The 14879-nt window shown below is 42.4% G+C and overlaps 1 protein-coding gene across 9 annotated transcripts in view; it reads left to right on the top strand.

Annotated features, from left to right (window-relative positions):
- CELF4 (CUGBP Elav-like family member 4) overlaps window positions 1-14879 on the top strand; it is a 720910-nt gene that overhangs the window by 378279 nt on the left and 327752 nt on the right. The gene's annotated exons all lie outside the window — the stretch shown is intronic.

Raw genomic sequence — 14879 nt, 5'->3', positions numbered from 1 at the left:
CTTGAATTTCAGTGAAGTGCTCTTCAGGGGTTAGTACAGTCCTTTCCTTTCAGTTTAAAAGAAAAAGCATGCCGTTCCATCCATTTTCTGTATTTCCCAAGCTCTTTTCGCCCTTATTTTCACAGAAAGTATTAAGGTTATTACCAGATTTCTGACTTACTCAGGTCTCCTTAAAACTTAATTTTCAATTGGCTTTTCTCTTTGTTAGGAACATACTCCTTAATGTCTGTTTGGGAGAGTAAGGCATGAAATGAGAAAATGTGGAGCCACCCAGAGGTTGTCTAACTTCTTTTCAGGCCCCAAGGCAGGGTCAATTCTGCCTGTGTCATTCCTTGAGCCTGTAACCCTTGAGTCACTAAGCTACTGTTGTGATGGAGCTGGATAAACACCACGTGAAGCCCAGGGCTGAGTGGTAAAAGGACAGTGTGGAGGAAGGTGTAGCTCAGGAGATGACAATTCAAAACATAGCATCAGGGGCCACAGAGGGTGTCAGTAACTACCAGGTGCTATGAGAAGGCAGAGGTACTGGTTTGCCTAGACCTGAAAAAACAACCTGGCATTGAATGTGCAATTGAAAATAAGCTCATGTTTCCTCTGAAACTCATGTTTCCTTCCTTCCTATGAATGCTCATGCACAGCACACCCTAATAGTCGGTTGCAAGAGGGTATCCAAAGGGTACAGAAATTTTCTGAGGTAACTGGACCATGTCAGTAGCAAGATGGTGTTTTGCAGAAAGCACAAGAGAAAGATTCCTGGTTTGCTCTTCATGATCTTTAGCTGAGGTCTTGTTTTCCTGACATCATTCTGCTGTGTGTTTTGCCTGAAAGATGATTCATGCTTTATAGTCTCTTCTTCCACCACATGCTTGGGAGAGAAAGGTGGGGGGCAGGTTAAAGACTCCCCACCACCACCCATGAAACCTGACATGGAAATCAAGTCATATAGGAGCAAACACCCCAGCTCTTACTCAGGAAAAGTCTGGTGTGGGTTGCAGGAGTGCTCTTTCATTAGTGGCTATGAAGTGAACCACTTATTATTCCAAAGTCATGTGACTTAATTGTTTTTCTGAGAGCAAAAAGCAACCAGGTGTCCAAGAGACCAATCTCCTTTCATTTTCCATCTTATGGGTAACCCTGACTACAGAACCTGCCAGCATCTGGACAAGTAGAGAAGAGCTGTTTTTCCATCTCTCTCAATTCCCTTTCTTCTACTGCTTATTGAGAATAAACTCTTTGCTCCACCCCCCCCACCCCCCCACCCCACCCCGGCTGTAAAAATTTGTTTACATGAGCAACAAAAGGGAAAATATATTGCCTAAATCTAGGACAATAAGTGACTAATTAAAAAGACCAAAGGTCTTATATTTGATAGGACTGTTCAATGGCAGACCGGAGCAGCTTTTAGGTCTGGAAAATGAAAAAAAAAGAAAAGAAAAAAATCCCAAACAAATAAATTAATTAAAAAATAAGAATAAATCAATAAAAGCAAAATAAAGCATAAGGAAAGAAATCTACCTCCCCACTCTCTGGAAGCTCAAGCTTATTATAGTCAGAGGTAGCCTCTAGATCACCAAAGGCAACCCAAAGCTGGCAGCTTAGTGACTGTGTTCTTAGCAATGCTTACACCCAGCTCTGGACGGTAGAATGTGTTTAACTGAGCAAAATAAACATGTTAATCGTGATCCTAGGGATTAGCTTGTAGTCTGCTTGAAAATCGCTGCAGTATTTTTGGCCACCAGATCTGCTCTTTATCAAAGCTGGTTTCACATAGAGATTAGGCATCAACAGGGCTCTCCAAAGTGTATCCAGCGTACTCCCAAGGGCTTCTGGGGTCAGTGGTGAAGTGCCTTGCAAACAAGCTCCTGGCCTGGGTCTTTCAAAAAGACCCATCCTTATCTAGCAGGGACAGTGTTAAATTGTGGATCGCTGTCCTTTATTAGATTGTGGATTGCTGTCCTTGGTTTCATTCCTTGCTTCACCCTCATGAGTGGTTGATTGTGAAGGGGGTTGTTGTATTCCCCATGCTTCTCCCCATTCTCCCACCTATTGCCTGTGTAGGTTACAGAATTATTGCATCAATGTTCGTCTCTTGTATTTGAAACACAGGCCTTGGCATGGAGAAGGCACTACCTTGATAAGAATTTGTTCTTGGGGCACAAGCATAACACAAAGGAAGTTCACTCTTGGCTCCAGCATGTGTCGGTCCCGCTAGAAAGGCACTGGAGAAAGTGCTCAGCATCTGCCAGGAGCTAGAGGGCTACAGACTAGCCCAGTGGGATGTTCCTTGCTGCCTTAACCCTGAGAGAGATTCCTCCTTACCTGTTCCAGTTAACTTCTGCACTACCAATCCTTGGTTTCCATGAAGGAGAGAGAGAATTGCCTTTTGAATTTAAAACCAGGTGAACTATCAATGATGATATCTACGTTCAGCCTACGCTGGCTTGACTAGGGATTGTGCCTTTACATAGCATGTGGTCAGCATCCATCCACAAGTAACCTGGAGCAGGTAGTCTTAGAAAGAGGGGACACTGAAAGAAGGCTTTGTTTCCTAGACTTAGGAAAGCTGTGCACAAGGGGGAGAAAAGTGGAATCATGAAGAATGTGATTGCAGCTCTGGTTTTGCTCTATCTTGCTAACAAACACACCTTAATCAGGTAGCCCCAGTGATGGTGAGTGTGGCACTAGCTGTTCCATGCACAGTAGGATGCACTCAGCTTTCTAGAGATATTCACATACTAGTTTGAACTTCTTGCTTGTTGTTAGCTGGTAGTTGTTGGGAATTTTGTTGTTGTTGTTGTTGGGAAAGGGCTTATTTTACACATCTTAGTTAGCTTTCCTGGAACATTGCCATGCACGTAAGACATTCACTGCATCCTTCCTATTCCTTGGTGTAGTCCTCCGGTGAGTAAACCTCTGCATGCCTACCAGCAAACAGCCTCAGCATCCCATTGTGCTACTTGAATGACACCTCCATGAAAAAAAAAAAAAAAAAAAAGAAAGAAAGAACCAAACCCAACTGGGGAATCAGTCTCTTTAGGGAACTTTTCTCCATCCTTCTGCATTGACATGTAATGTGTTGATTTCATTTCTTTCCTCCTCCTGATGTTTCCATTCCTGCTTCCCCCTTTCTCCCTCCTTCCCTCCCCATAGGTATAAATAACCCAAAAAACATGTAGCTAACCATGCTGTGTCAGTCCTTGCTGTGCCAATTTCCCATCTGCTGCCTCCTTGCCCCATGCTGCAGGTTGAACACAAGCTTCTGTCATGCCGAGTTGAATAGGTTGTATGCCTGTGTTTGAAATTAAGCATGTGCTGAAGCCCTCTGCTGAATCTGGGATGTAGGTTGTGACACTGATGGTGTGCAAGCGATTGACGCTTTACAAGTGGGGACCAGAATCCAATTCATGATGCAAATGCTGAGTATTAATGAGACTAATAGACACAGGTGCGGAAGTTGTTGAACTAGCAATGTCAAGAGCTGGCTGGCTGGTGACAATGTAGAAAGGGGTCTCTGCTTGATCTTCCTGTGACCAAGCTAAAGGCTGCTAGCTTGTATTAACCCAAAATGCATGTTGATTCAATTCACCATATTTTTCCTGGGGCTGCTTTGGAAATGGAGTATCTGCTGAAGTGAAATAAAGTGGTCATTACAAATGCTAGTCATTAACAATGTGAACCTTCATATTCACCTGCCAAGACATTGGTAGCGACTCAGCAATGCTGTTGCCTGAGCACTGACTGTTGGGTTTTAATAACATTGTTCAATTAGAGCTGTTCAAATCAACCATTTGAGAGCTGTCTGGCTACTGTATTCAAAAAGTAATAATTTGACCTTGATATCCTCTTCCACCTCTTTGTCCTGGTCCTCTTTGGAGGCAATTATTCATATGTAGTCTGTCACTCTTCCTCCTGCAGTTCTTGTGGGATAAATGTAACTTTCTTGAGTGTGCAGACTCCTTTATGCTGCACTGAGTAGCAACTTTACTTAGCACCCAAATACTGCTGCCCTTATGCTAGCTTTGTAAATACTTACATGTTCCCACCTGTGGCATGTGGCTATCATGTGTGTTACCTACTTCATGCTTTATTATTTGACTATGCATGTCTTTGGTAGCATGCAACTAATAACACTTAAAATCTGTCCACTCACGCATCTACTTGCTTGTAATCCAGTCTCCTAGCTGTGAAATATAAGGACCTTCAGAAATGTCAGGATTAGTCCAACAGGACAGTGTAGCTCCCCTATTATCAGAATAGGTCTGCTTTTCCCCTTTCCATCCTTAAGTCAGGACTAAAGAAAGGCAGATGGACAGGTTTTCAGAATTCAAAACACAAGTTCAAGCTGGTCTCTTAAGGCAGATCTCCCTGAGAAGTTACCATGTTCATCTTACTTGACCATCATCTTGACAGTTAATGATGGTGTCAAAGTTTTGAAATGAAGGTTGGAGTGGACTGATTCCCGTGCCCAAAAAGACAGTTTTATAAGTAGACACTGATTCTGCCATCAATCTCCCAATCTACTGCAACAGGAAATCAAGTAAAGAAACAGCTTATTCCAACATTATCTCTTAAAAGGGTTTAAATACCCCATCAGTAGTGACACAAACAGAGAGAAATTAGGTCTGCAGTAAAAAAGTAAACCATTACATTTATGCTCTCTTTCTTCATAGAAAAAAGTTGACAAAAACAATTATATGAGGTCCTTAAAATTGTCTATGGAATATTTTGATTCCATGGACAAATAATAAGTGAATGCATAAATATTTATCTTTGAAAAGGCCACCATGCTGTGAATAGCAATTTGGGTAACTTCTTCCATAAACCATAATGCTAAATTAACTACATGGGTATGATATGTATAATAGTCTCTAGTCTTAGTGCAAGAAGACAGTTCATCAGGGGAACTTTTGCCTACAAACTATCCTGAGAGGTTTAGCACATCTGGGGAAGCAATCTTATAGCAGAGAATGGATGGCAGCGCAGGAAATGAAAACACATTTCCTCTGGCAGCATCTCCAGACTGAAATCTTTGGGGTGTTCAGAATTTAAAGAAAACAGAAGGAAAAAAAAAAATATCCTTAGACACCACATTCATTTCATGAAAAAATCCATAGAACTCAAATCCTAAATTTCTCTGAAATACAGCCTGATTTCACACTAAATGGTGATTAAGACCCAGGAGGAGAGGCTTCCTCGAGAGTGCAGCCACCCACCGTCCCCCATATTTCTTTAACCAAAGAAGTGCTATGAGGAATGAGATTGTCCCGATGTTGTGGAGGAGTCTCAGTGAGATCTTCATGATGTTTCTGTTCCTCTCCAACTCCAGGAGCAATATCTCCCAGTTTCTTCCCCAGCCATACTCCCAAGGAGCATGAGGGAGACCACAAGGAAAATAAATATTTTGTACAACTTCTGCTGATGTCCAAACAGTCACACATGAGATCACCTTGTCACCAGAAAGGCAATCTATTTTTTCATTCATTACCAACTTGAATTTAATTCTGGGCAGTGTCTCTGAGGAAAGAGGAAAAAAAAATCCCAACAACCCCCCCGTGCCTCTCCCATCACTATCCCTTTAGTTATCCTGTCCCTTACTGCAGCAAGAGACCTGCCACTAGCAAATTCCCAAACCACTCATTTATTTCCAGGGCTGTGCTGTGAAGCCTCATTCTTCAAATATAGCAGATCCAGCAACTTCATGAGTTGAGCTGTTGTGGATTTTTCCCTGTGACTGCTAATGGGATTGGTCTGTATAAATGAAAGCCCAGACCTCTGCTATTGCAAGTAAGAGTCTGGGTGAAATATCTGCTGAGGAATATATTTTATATGTTTTCTTTAACTGTCCATCCAAAAAGTGCTGAGTGATAGTTGGGTGCTGTTAGGAGGCACTGATAATGGCCTTACATTTATAAAGTGCCATCTGTCCAGATGGACCCCCAAAGTACTTTATAAACTTTACTAACTGGTTGTTCCAGCTCCACACATCACCTCATATCTATCCATCTGCTTACAGCTATAGCTGTGTAGAGAGCATTTCCCTCACCACTAAAGGGTGGCTCTTTCGGATTTGGGATGTAACAGATGTTCAAGAGCTCACATCAATGTGCAGTAACAACTTCATGGCTTTGCCCTGCTTCTCTTCTGCAGCTCTGTTGACTTCAGCATGAATTAAAACTAGGGAGCATCAGACAAAGCTACCAAGGAACCAGGTCAAAAAAAGGCAAGGCAGTGATTTTCATGTGGCAAAGCAGAGTTAGGCATTTAATTGCCACCAGCTGCTGTAGACACTAAAACTTTACATAAATATGTGGGAAAGTTCACATGTTCGTGGAAAAGCTTGTTTCCACACCCAGTTCTTCCATGGAGATTTGCAATGGCTCTGGGGAGATTACTTTCAGCAAACGCAGTCCCCCTTACATCGCAGCTGGATTTTGGGTGCCTGTGGAATTTTTCCTGTTGCATTGTCCATGCAGAGGACCCAGCAGAAGGGTTTCTTGGTTGGGCAGTGGCAGGCAACTGGACATCAGGGGGTATAATTTCTGTACTCTCTCACTGGTTTATTACAAGGCTAATTTGCCCAGTTTGTAACGCCTCTTTACTACCTGTACTGCTGTAAAGTCCTGCGTTGAAGCTACCTTTGCATTGGTAAAGAATCAGGAGATGATAGTTGGGCCAACCATTTTACAGTTAAAATACCTAACCAGGGGCTACTGAAGATAAAGGCATGCTGAAGGGGGAAGGAGGTGGCGAGGGGCGTTCTGTGAGCCCCAGGGGACAGGCGTATGGCTCCTCTCTCCAGCTGAAATGGAAAGGTTTACTCAGTGCTTCATCATCCCAGAAATTTTTTAAACAAGGAGTACATGTGTCACGTTAAAACAGTCATTTGACAGTTCAGTTCACATTTGTTTTGGGGTTAGATCAAAATTAGATTCTGTTAGATTCCAGTTTGTATTTTGCTGTAGGAGGTATTTAGATTAGACAGCCTCTGCTCTTCTGAAATATACCCAAAGATCTGACATGATTGTGCGTGGTCAGGTGGTGATTGATATTTCGGTGGGTTTTTTTTCTTTTTTGTCCAGGAGATATGTCCAGACGGCAGTCTATGTATGAAATTAGGATCCATTCAACACCCTGTAAAAAGTCTAAACTAAAAGATTAATTGTAACCATGAAAACTATATTATTTATTATTATTGTGTGATGTTGAGACTATGTTTGGAACAGATGGGAATCCAATTAGCTTAGTTCTGCCTTTGTCCGTTGGATGAGACATTAATTTCAGAGCCACTTTCCACCTTGTCTGAATAGCTACGAGAAAAGAAATATGCTCACAGAACTTCGTGTTTCTGAGATGGTTTATCACATATATTTTGTTTTTTCATGAAAGAACACTACTGGCTAGCCGCTAAGCAACAGAGTAGCTGTGTTTACATGTGCATTTATCTATATGCACATATACATAGATATGCATAGACACAGTAGTTGCACAAGGACAAGAGTTATCATCAGACTGGCTTACAACTGAGAGTAATTCCATTAATTAGGCCTGTAGTTACCATTCCCCTTCAGCTTCCCCCATCTTACCCCTCCTCTTCTTTCTTCCGTTGCAACTATTACTATTTTTAATTAATGTGCCAAATTGTTCACTCCTAACCACAACAAGGAAAGAGAAAGACAAAAGGGCAGAAGCAAGGAGAGGAGCTCTGGTGAGAAAAACAATTTGTTTGGCTAACCCCTTCAGAAAAAGGCAGGCTTGTCAATGGTTTCTCTTCAGGATGCTGTCCCATAACTAGGGGAATGAGCAGAAATGCTTTTTAATGGGGCTTTTCCTCCAGCCAGGAATAATCATGTCTACAGAGAAGTCTTAGAGCAGCTTTCTGCTTGGAGGAAGTTCTGTTACACACCTTAGTATTTCTTTTTTTTTCCTTTTTAATGTCTCCTCTTTCTCTCTCCCTGATTCCTTTTGGGGTTTTGTTGTTTGGTTTTTTTTTTGTTTGTTTTTTTTTTTTTTTTAAGCTGTTATGAATCCTTAGACTAGGAATTCTCTTTCAATCAAATTTTATTCTTTTCTTTTTCTTTTTTACTGTATTGATCATTAGGTTATTTCTCCACCAAAAATCGCTATCCCTGGATTTTAAATATTGCTTACAACATCTGATGTAATCCCCACACTTCAAAACTGAGATCCAGACTGCAAAGTTAATAGGTGTAAATATGCAGGGTTCAAGATTGCTTCTCTGTTCTCCATCTTAAAAGCAGTTTAAAATGTTTAATTGAATACCTGTGAAAGGGGAAGGTGATTAAGATGTTTGTTGTAGGGAAACTGAGGTATAAAAGATGATAGTGGGGCTGAGATATAAACACGGGAGCAGCACTGGTTAAAGTGTTGATTGAAATTGTGCATGTATGAGTATGAAAACTGGCTTTACAGCCAAAATAAACCCTATGAAATTCATGTCTTTGTTGTTGCTGTTTTATTTAAGTTGAAGTTGTCTGGATGTTGATGAAATACCAGGGGAGGGTAGTTCATGAAAGAAAATCAGCTTTCAACTAAAAGAGTAATGGCTTTGTGTTTTCAAATGTTATCACTCTTTATGGATAATAATAATCTAAATGTTTGCCAGAAACTGGAAAAAAGATAATTTGCATGTTTTAGTTTTTTGTTGAATCCTCCTCCTCCTCAGCCTCCTCCCTGTCCCTTTCCAAAATGTGTGTGAGACATTAAAAGCATCAGAAACTCATGTGTTAAACTCGTGAGCCCCGTCCTTTCTGGCTCTGAGGAGATAGGAGTTTTTAAAGCCTCCAGCTGGCATCTGCCAGCTTTTCAAGACAAGCTGTGGAGCTGGAGCCCACCGCTCCAGAGGTCCCTGATTCAAACTCAGTGGCTTTGTTAAGAGGGTGGTGACTCCTTTTGCACACACACAAATTGGCAGTTTTCTGAACCACTCTGTGCAGAAATCCTTGACTCCCATTCATATGCGTCAGGCAGTGTCTCTCATTTCAAATGACATTGGCTTATTAGACTTTCAAATGAGAAAACTAAGTATCATGAACAGATGAAGAGATAATCAAAACATCTTTGTCCAGGTTTTTGGAAACTGGTTTTGAAAACTGAAACTCCTGAGCTGTTCTGCCAGTTCTCACAATATTTTTATCATTAAAAAAACAACAACAACAATATTTGCTAATCTGTTTCCTAAATCTCTTGCCTTTGGAAGCATGTGAATTGGTGCTGATTCACCTTAGTAATAACTAAATAAAACTTAAGTTTCTATCTCCAGTATTTGTAGAAAAGTTTGAACACCAATTACTTTCAAATGATGAAAAATTCAAAATCTAAGCATTTTCTAAGCCAAGCCTCAGAGCTGATGACACTATTGCAGTAGGCACCCTAGCTTTGCTAGCACTGGCGTAAAATCAAAAGTAAAATAAAAAGAGGAAAACACATGATAGTGAAAAACATTCCTGGATCAGAAGTTTGATTCCTTGCCACTGCATTAATTGTCAAGGTCCATCTTGAACTTATTCTTGTGCTTTTTTCCCCACTTCTCCTGCTGAACTACTGGTCTAAGATTTCACACTGTCCGTGGGATATAAAGTTTTCCTAATTTCTAGGCTAAATATATTCATAGCTGGTTGGTGTAGTTCTTCATCCCAAAGAATTTATATTAACGGGTGGATAATTCTTAATGCAGCCTTCGTAATTATTCTTAACTGTAAGTTGCATTTTCTCTCCCTTTTTGCGTACTTGGATTGTTATCTATGCACATTCCACTTTTCAGGCTGTGTTGGTGAGTTGTGACTGATCAGAAAAATCATATGGTGTTGTTTCATATTCCTGATTCAATAAGCAGACACGTCTGTGTGAAAATCGAGCATTCAGCTTCCTTTAGTATTTCTACATATGTCTTAGAAATTCAGGGTTTTTCTTGAATATTCATGGCAATACAACACAACTGTTTGCATGTTCATAGGAAGTGCACAAAATAAGTCAAGAAAAAATTGTAAGCAATTTACTCCTGTCTTTTGAAGAGGGAGTTTACCTTCTCCCATCACTTTTACTGTCTTGCACAGTTTAGTGGTGCGTGGCTAAACGGCGTCTGTGTTACCTCCTAGACGTGGCTGCATTTCAGCAATGTCAAGCAGGAATTTCTGTATGAATTCAGTGTACTGTAAAGTACCACAGGACATTTTGGGATGTGTCTGCAGGTGTAGTTTGGTTGTGTCTGGACTGATATTTTTAAATGGACACCAGGGAACAGAATAACCCTGAGATAATGGCTTTTCCTAAGGATGGGTGGATGCTGTTGAGATAAGAAGATCTAGCAACATTTCTTGAGGGATTTCAGGGACTTTGCCAGGCAATTCCACAGCTTCAGGGCTTGTTTGCTTATGTTTTTTGTTTAATTATCTGGAATGAAAGGACATCTTTGATTTGTATTTGAACAGCGACTCATCACCTGCCCTCTCTAACCTCAGCTAACAGCATTGCCTCCTCAGGTCAAGTGAGAAAAGCCAGTGCTCTTGTTGCTGTAGGTGACAGGTTCAAACCCTTATAATCATCCATGACAGCACTTGTTATACTTCTTTTTCATGTGACTTTTTCAAACTCTTACTTTCAGCTCCTTTATACTGCAGGCCTTTGGATTTTATCCTTCATCACTGCCTGTTTTTACATCACTTGCCTCACCTCAGTTCTGCATTTCCATTTGTTTGTCTGCCTTCAACAGTTTTTCCTAAGTATTTAATTCACATGTTCATGGTCAAACTTTAAAATCCATGGTGTTAATCTGGATTTGAAGTAAGCCAGAAGCATGTTACAGTCAAGTGTAAAGCTCACGCAGATCTCTCCTGCTTGGCCTCTTTTTCTCCAGCCTGGGAGCCGGAGAAACACAAACACAGAAACACAAACACCTGCCCCCCCTCCAGGGACACAGCCGTATCCTGTTTCTTCAGCTCAAGATGTACCTTGAGCACAGTCAAAATTAACAAGAAGCCACCTTAATCCTGCTCCCTCATCACAAAGCCCTCTTCTTTCCTGTGGATCGGCAGCTGCCGGCCTCTTATCTTAGAGGGGAAATAAATAAAAGAAAGAAAAAATGAAAAAAATAACTTTTCTCTCTTGCATAAACCACATGCCAACCCTCTTCTTATTGATATGTGGCTTAAAGTGCTGTCTGGCAATGGAAAAGTCACAGTGCTAATAAGGTAACTTCTGGCTTTGGCAGTTCCTGGCAAATTACTGTGCATCTCTGGCTGGATGCAGCTTCACTCACTTTCTGCCGAGACTGGGGCATGCTGACACCCTGGATCACAGGGTGAGGTACCCCAGGTTAATCCCTTCCCTTCACTAGCAGAGTTTTATGAATTTATATGGGGCCTTCTCCATGAGTTTCTCTCCTGCCATCACCTCTGCTTTGACTGGGGTTTGCTCTGCAAGGAGGAGAAGGAGGCATAAGGAAGATCTTGTAAACTGTGAGATTTGACATTTTCTGGCCAGGAAAGGAAGGATATCATCAGGAGCTGCACTGGCTGGCAGAGAGCTCCACTTGCTGGTACCTGATCTGAGCTGCTGGATGGGGGCACATCAGGGAGGATGGCAGTGCCTGCTCCGGTGACTGGTGATATCAGAGGGGACAAAAGCAGTGGAGAGGTGGCATGCTTTGGCGGAGGCAGGCTTCCCTTTGTTTGCATGTACTCCCATGCTCACTACAGTTCAGGCTCTACTGTACATCAGCAGTGTGCTTGCTACTGTGCACTCAACTGTGTTTAGTCTCATTGAGCAAACCCAAACCCTTGTGGGGTGGATTTGGAATAGCTGAGGACAACTGAGCAGCAGCCCAGAGCACCAGGAAGTACACAATGTGGGTAACAACCCTCAGGAGGCATCAGCCCATGCTGGAGCCTTGTTTTTTATCACAGAGGTGCAGTCACAACTTCTGTGTTCTGTCCCAAGCCACCTGGATCTTGTGAAATAACTCTGATGTCATTTCATGAAGTAATACATATTAGGATATCCCAGGATGGGGTGACAGGGCTGGTCCTCTTGAGGATGAATATGGTACAGCCTTCCTGTGGAAAGAGAAGCACAGCCACCTGGATGGACTCAAGTCTGCCACTTTGCAATGGGTGATGAGATTTTGTTGCCTATGCCACCACTTTTTTGTTTTTCTCAGGAGGTAGTTTGTTGCATTATTGTTGTTCCTGCTGCTGTTGTTTTAATCCTTCATGGGAGATTATATAAAACAGCCTCTCCGTGAACCAGAACACATCTCTAGGGAATATGATGACAGCATCCATATCTTAAAAAGCCATAAAGTAGAGACGCACTGTAGAAAGTAGTTGTTCCTAGTAATAAGTGCATATGACATCCAGGAAAGATACCGTATTGTGACAAGCTTGCACACTAGTGCAAACCTGAAGAAAAGTACATTTAAAACCACAGATGTGGCTATGCTTGTTATTTTAAAGATTTTTCCTTCCCTAAATGACTTCTGCAGCCAGAGCAAAGACCCTTAACCCTTAGCAGACTTTAGGCAGTTCCTGATGCTCCCCAGATGTGAATCTTAAACTGATTTCTCTTGAAGTCTCCACCGCAGACATCCTCCCCTAAAGTAGTGCCCCCCCTGCATTTTGCAGGATTCATACCTTGGTGTACTCCTGTCTGTGTGGACCCTGACCTTGATGGGTGAGCAAGCTGCTAAGGGGTTTTCTTCCTCCCTGATCTCATACAGAGATTAATTTCTGGGCTATAAATATAGTAGATGGGAAGCCTAATAACAGTCTGTTTTCAGGTCTTGCAGGAGCTGAGGCAGGAAGAGAGCCTAACCAGACCCCTGTAACTGTTCAGTCACACAGGGACAGGAGCAATCTCCAGCTGTATATTTACAAAGTGCTCTGCACCATGGAGCAGGGCGCTCATTAGAAATAGTGATATTTGGATATTTGGACCTGGAGCAAAAAAGCACTGAGGACCATCCTGGTGCATCATCCATACTGCAGCCCAGGAGATGGAGTGGCAAAGAGTTTCTTTTCTGTGCTCCTCCACTAATCTGCTAGAAAAATTCAGGCCACTGAGCTCTAACTACCTTGGGCCACACTTAGAGAGCTGAAATGTCACCTACATCCCTGCAGCTAGTTAGTGAAAGAACAAGAGACTCCCCAGTGTGATTAAGAATGCCTAAGTGAGGTGATGTACAGAGTCCTGCTTAGAGCCAGTGAATGGAAAGCCCTGGGCATGGTGCAGGTCAGCCATGCCAAACATAGCCCCGTGTGCCTCAGTTTCCCCACTCGATCAGTGGGCAAATTATGCCAGCAGCCACCACCCTAAGTTAGGTTTTGTTAATGAACTCTGGCACCATTAAGCCAATGGATCCTGTATAAGTGTTACTATTACAGCCATCCATAGCAAGGGAAAGCACATTCCCAAGCAGAGAGAGTGTGGAAGGTCTAATGAACATTAAGCAGAGCACCTGCTTTGCACTGGCTTTGTCACTGCTGGGCAGCTTTGTCCTGACAGAGTTCCTGTCCAGCCAGGGACGTACATCCATTCATCATTAGCCCTAATGCAAGCTTGGGAGTTTTAAAGCCAGGGCTAAATCAGACCATCTTAATTTGCAGGCTTAATGCGTTGCATATTATCCATATCCTTCCTATGGGATTTATCTTGATTAAGTGCTAATTTGTAACTGGTGGTATACCCAGTGAAGTGACTGATGAGAAGGGTGCCTGGGCAGAGAGTCTGTGTTTTGGCAGCGTTGCAGACTGAGGATGGGAAGCACTGTTCCCACCACAGACATGCAGGCAGGCAGTACATCTTATGCACATCCCCATCAGCCTGGTAGGTGAACTGTCCAGAAAGGTTTAGCTTGGGTTATTCTTCAGCTGCAGTGGAAGCCAAAGGTCTGCTGTGAGAGAGAGGACCAGTCTTACAAAGGTTTTTGGCTGTATTAAAAGTCTACCCCTGGGTTGCATAGCCTTGTCTGTGCAGAACCGCACAGGTCAGAAAAAGCATAACTGCTTCAGATAACCAAGTGTAGGCAGCCGTTCACACATCCCAGATCGCACATCTTCAGTTGCCTATTGAATCCTTTCTGCACATGCCCACAGCTGAGCTGCCTGCCCCATCCCCTGCAGCGACACCAGCCCCTGTCCAGCCCCTCTGTCTTGCTGCTTCCACTCTGTGACCACCAAGTACCAGCTGGCGTAAATGTTGGGTGGATGAGAGCATTTTAGACATGATCACAATCCCAATTTGACCACAAAACAGCTGGGAGAGTCTATCTGAGATATAAAAAAGCCTCTGAGATGGGCAGGGCTTTTCCAAGGAGCTAGGAAGCTGTATTTCAGGATACTTTCACTTCACTGACCTTTGCTTTGGAATAAGAAACAAACCTTCCACCTCCACCAGACACACCAAATCTCAGATCAAGCTACATCAGCATGTAAATTTCACAGGGTTTGAGGAGAAGCGACCTTTAAGCATAAATGGGTTCTCAACTTTTGCTATCACAGCACTGGCATTTCACTAAAATAAAAGCCTTTATTTCAACTGCTGCATGGGTACCTGAAACTGTGTCTGGTTCTGTAACCACCTGTCCTGCACAATTCATAAAAGCACACCTCATGTATACATTAAAAAAGTCTTACACCCAGAAACACACACACAGAAGTCAAGTCAAGATATTTCACAGCCCTATTTTACGGAAGGATGAAATAAAACTTAACTTTCTCTGTCATGGTAATAGTAAACCTAAGGAAGGCATCAAAAAGTCTTAACTTCTATGCTGTACAGAGGTGTTCAGCATTAGCAGCATTTCTCCTTTTGTCTGTTTTTCCTAACACTGAAAACAGTGGACAGTTTCTCAGCTGATGGGTACT

The sequence above is a fragment of the Falco peregrinus genome, chromosome Z (assembly GCF_023634155.1).
Source record: "Falco peregrinus isolate bFalPer1 chromosome Z, bFalPer1.pri, whole genome shotgun sequence".
Classification (NCBI taxonomy): domain Eukaryota; kingdom Metazoa; phylum Chordata; class Aves; order Falconiformes; family Falconidae; genus Falco; species Falco peregrinus.
This window is presented reverse-complemented; position numbering and strand designations above follow the sequence as displayed.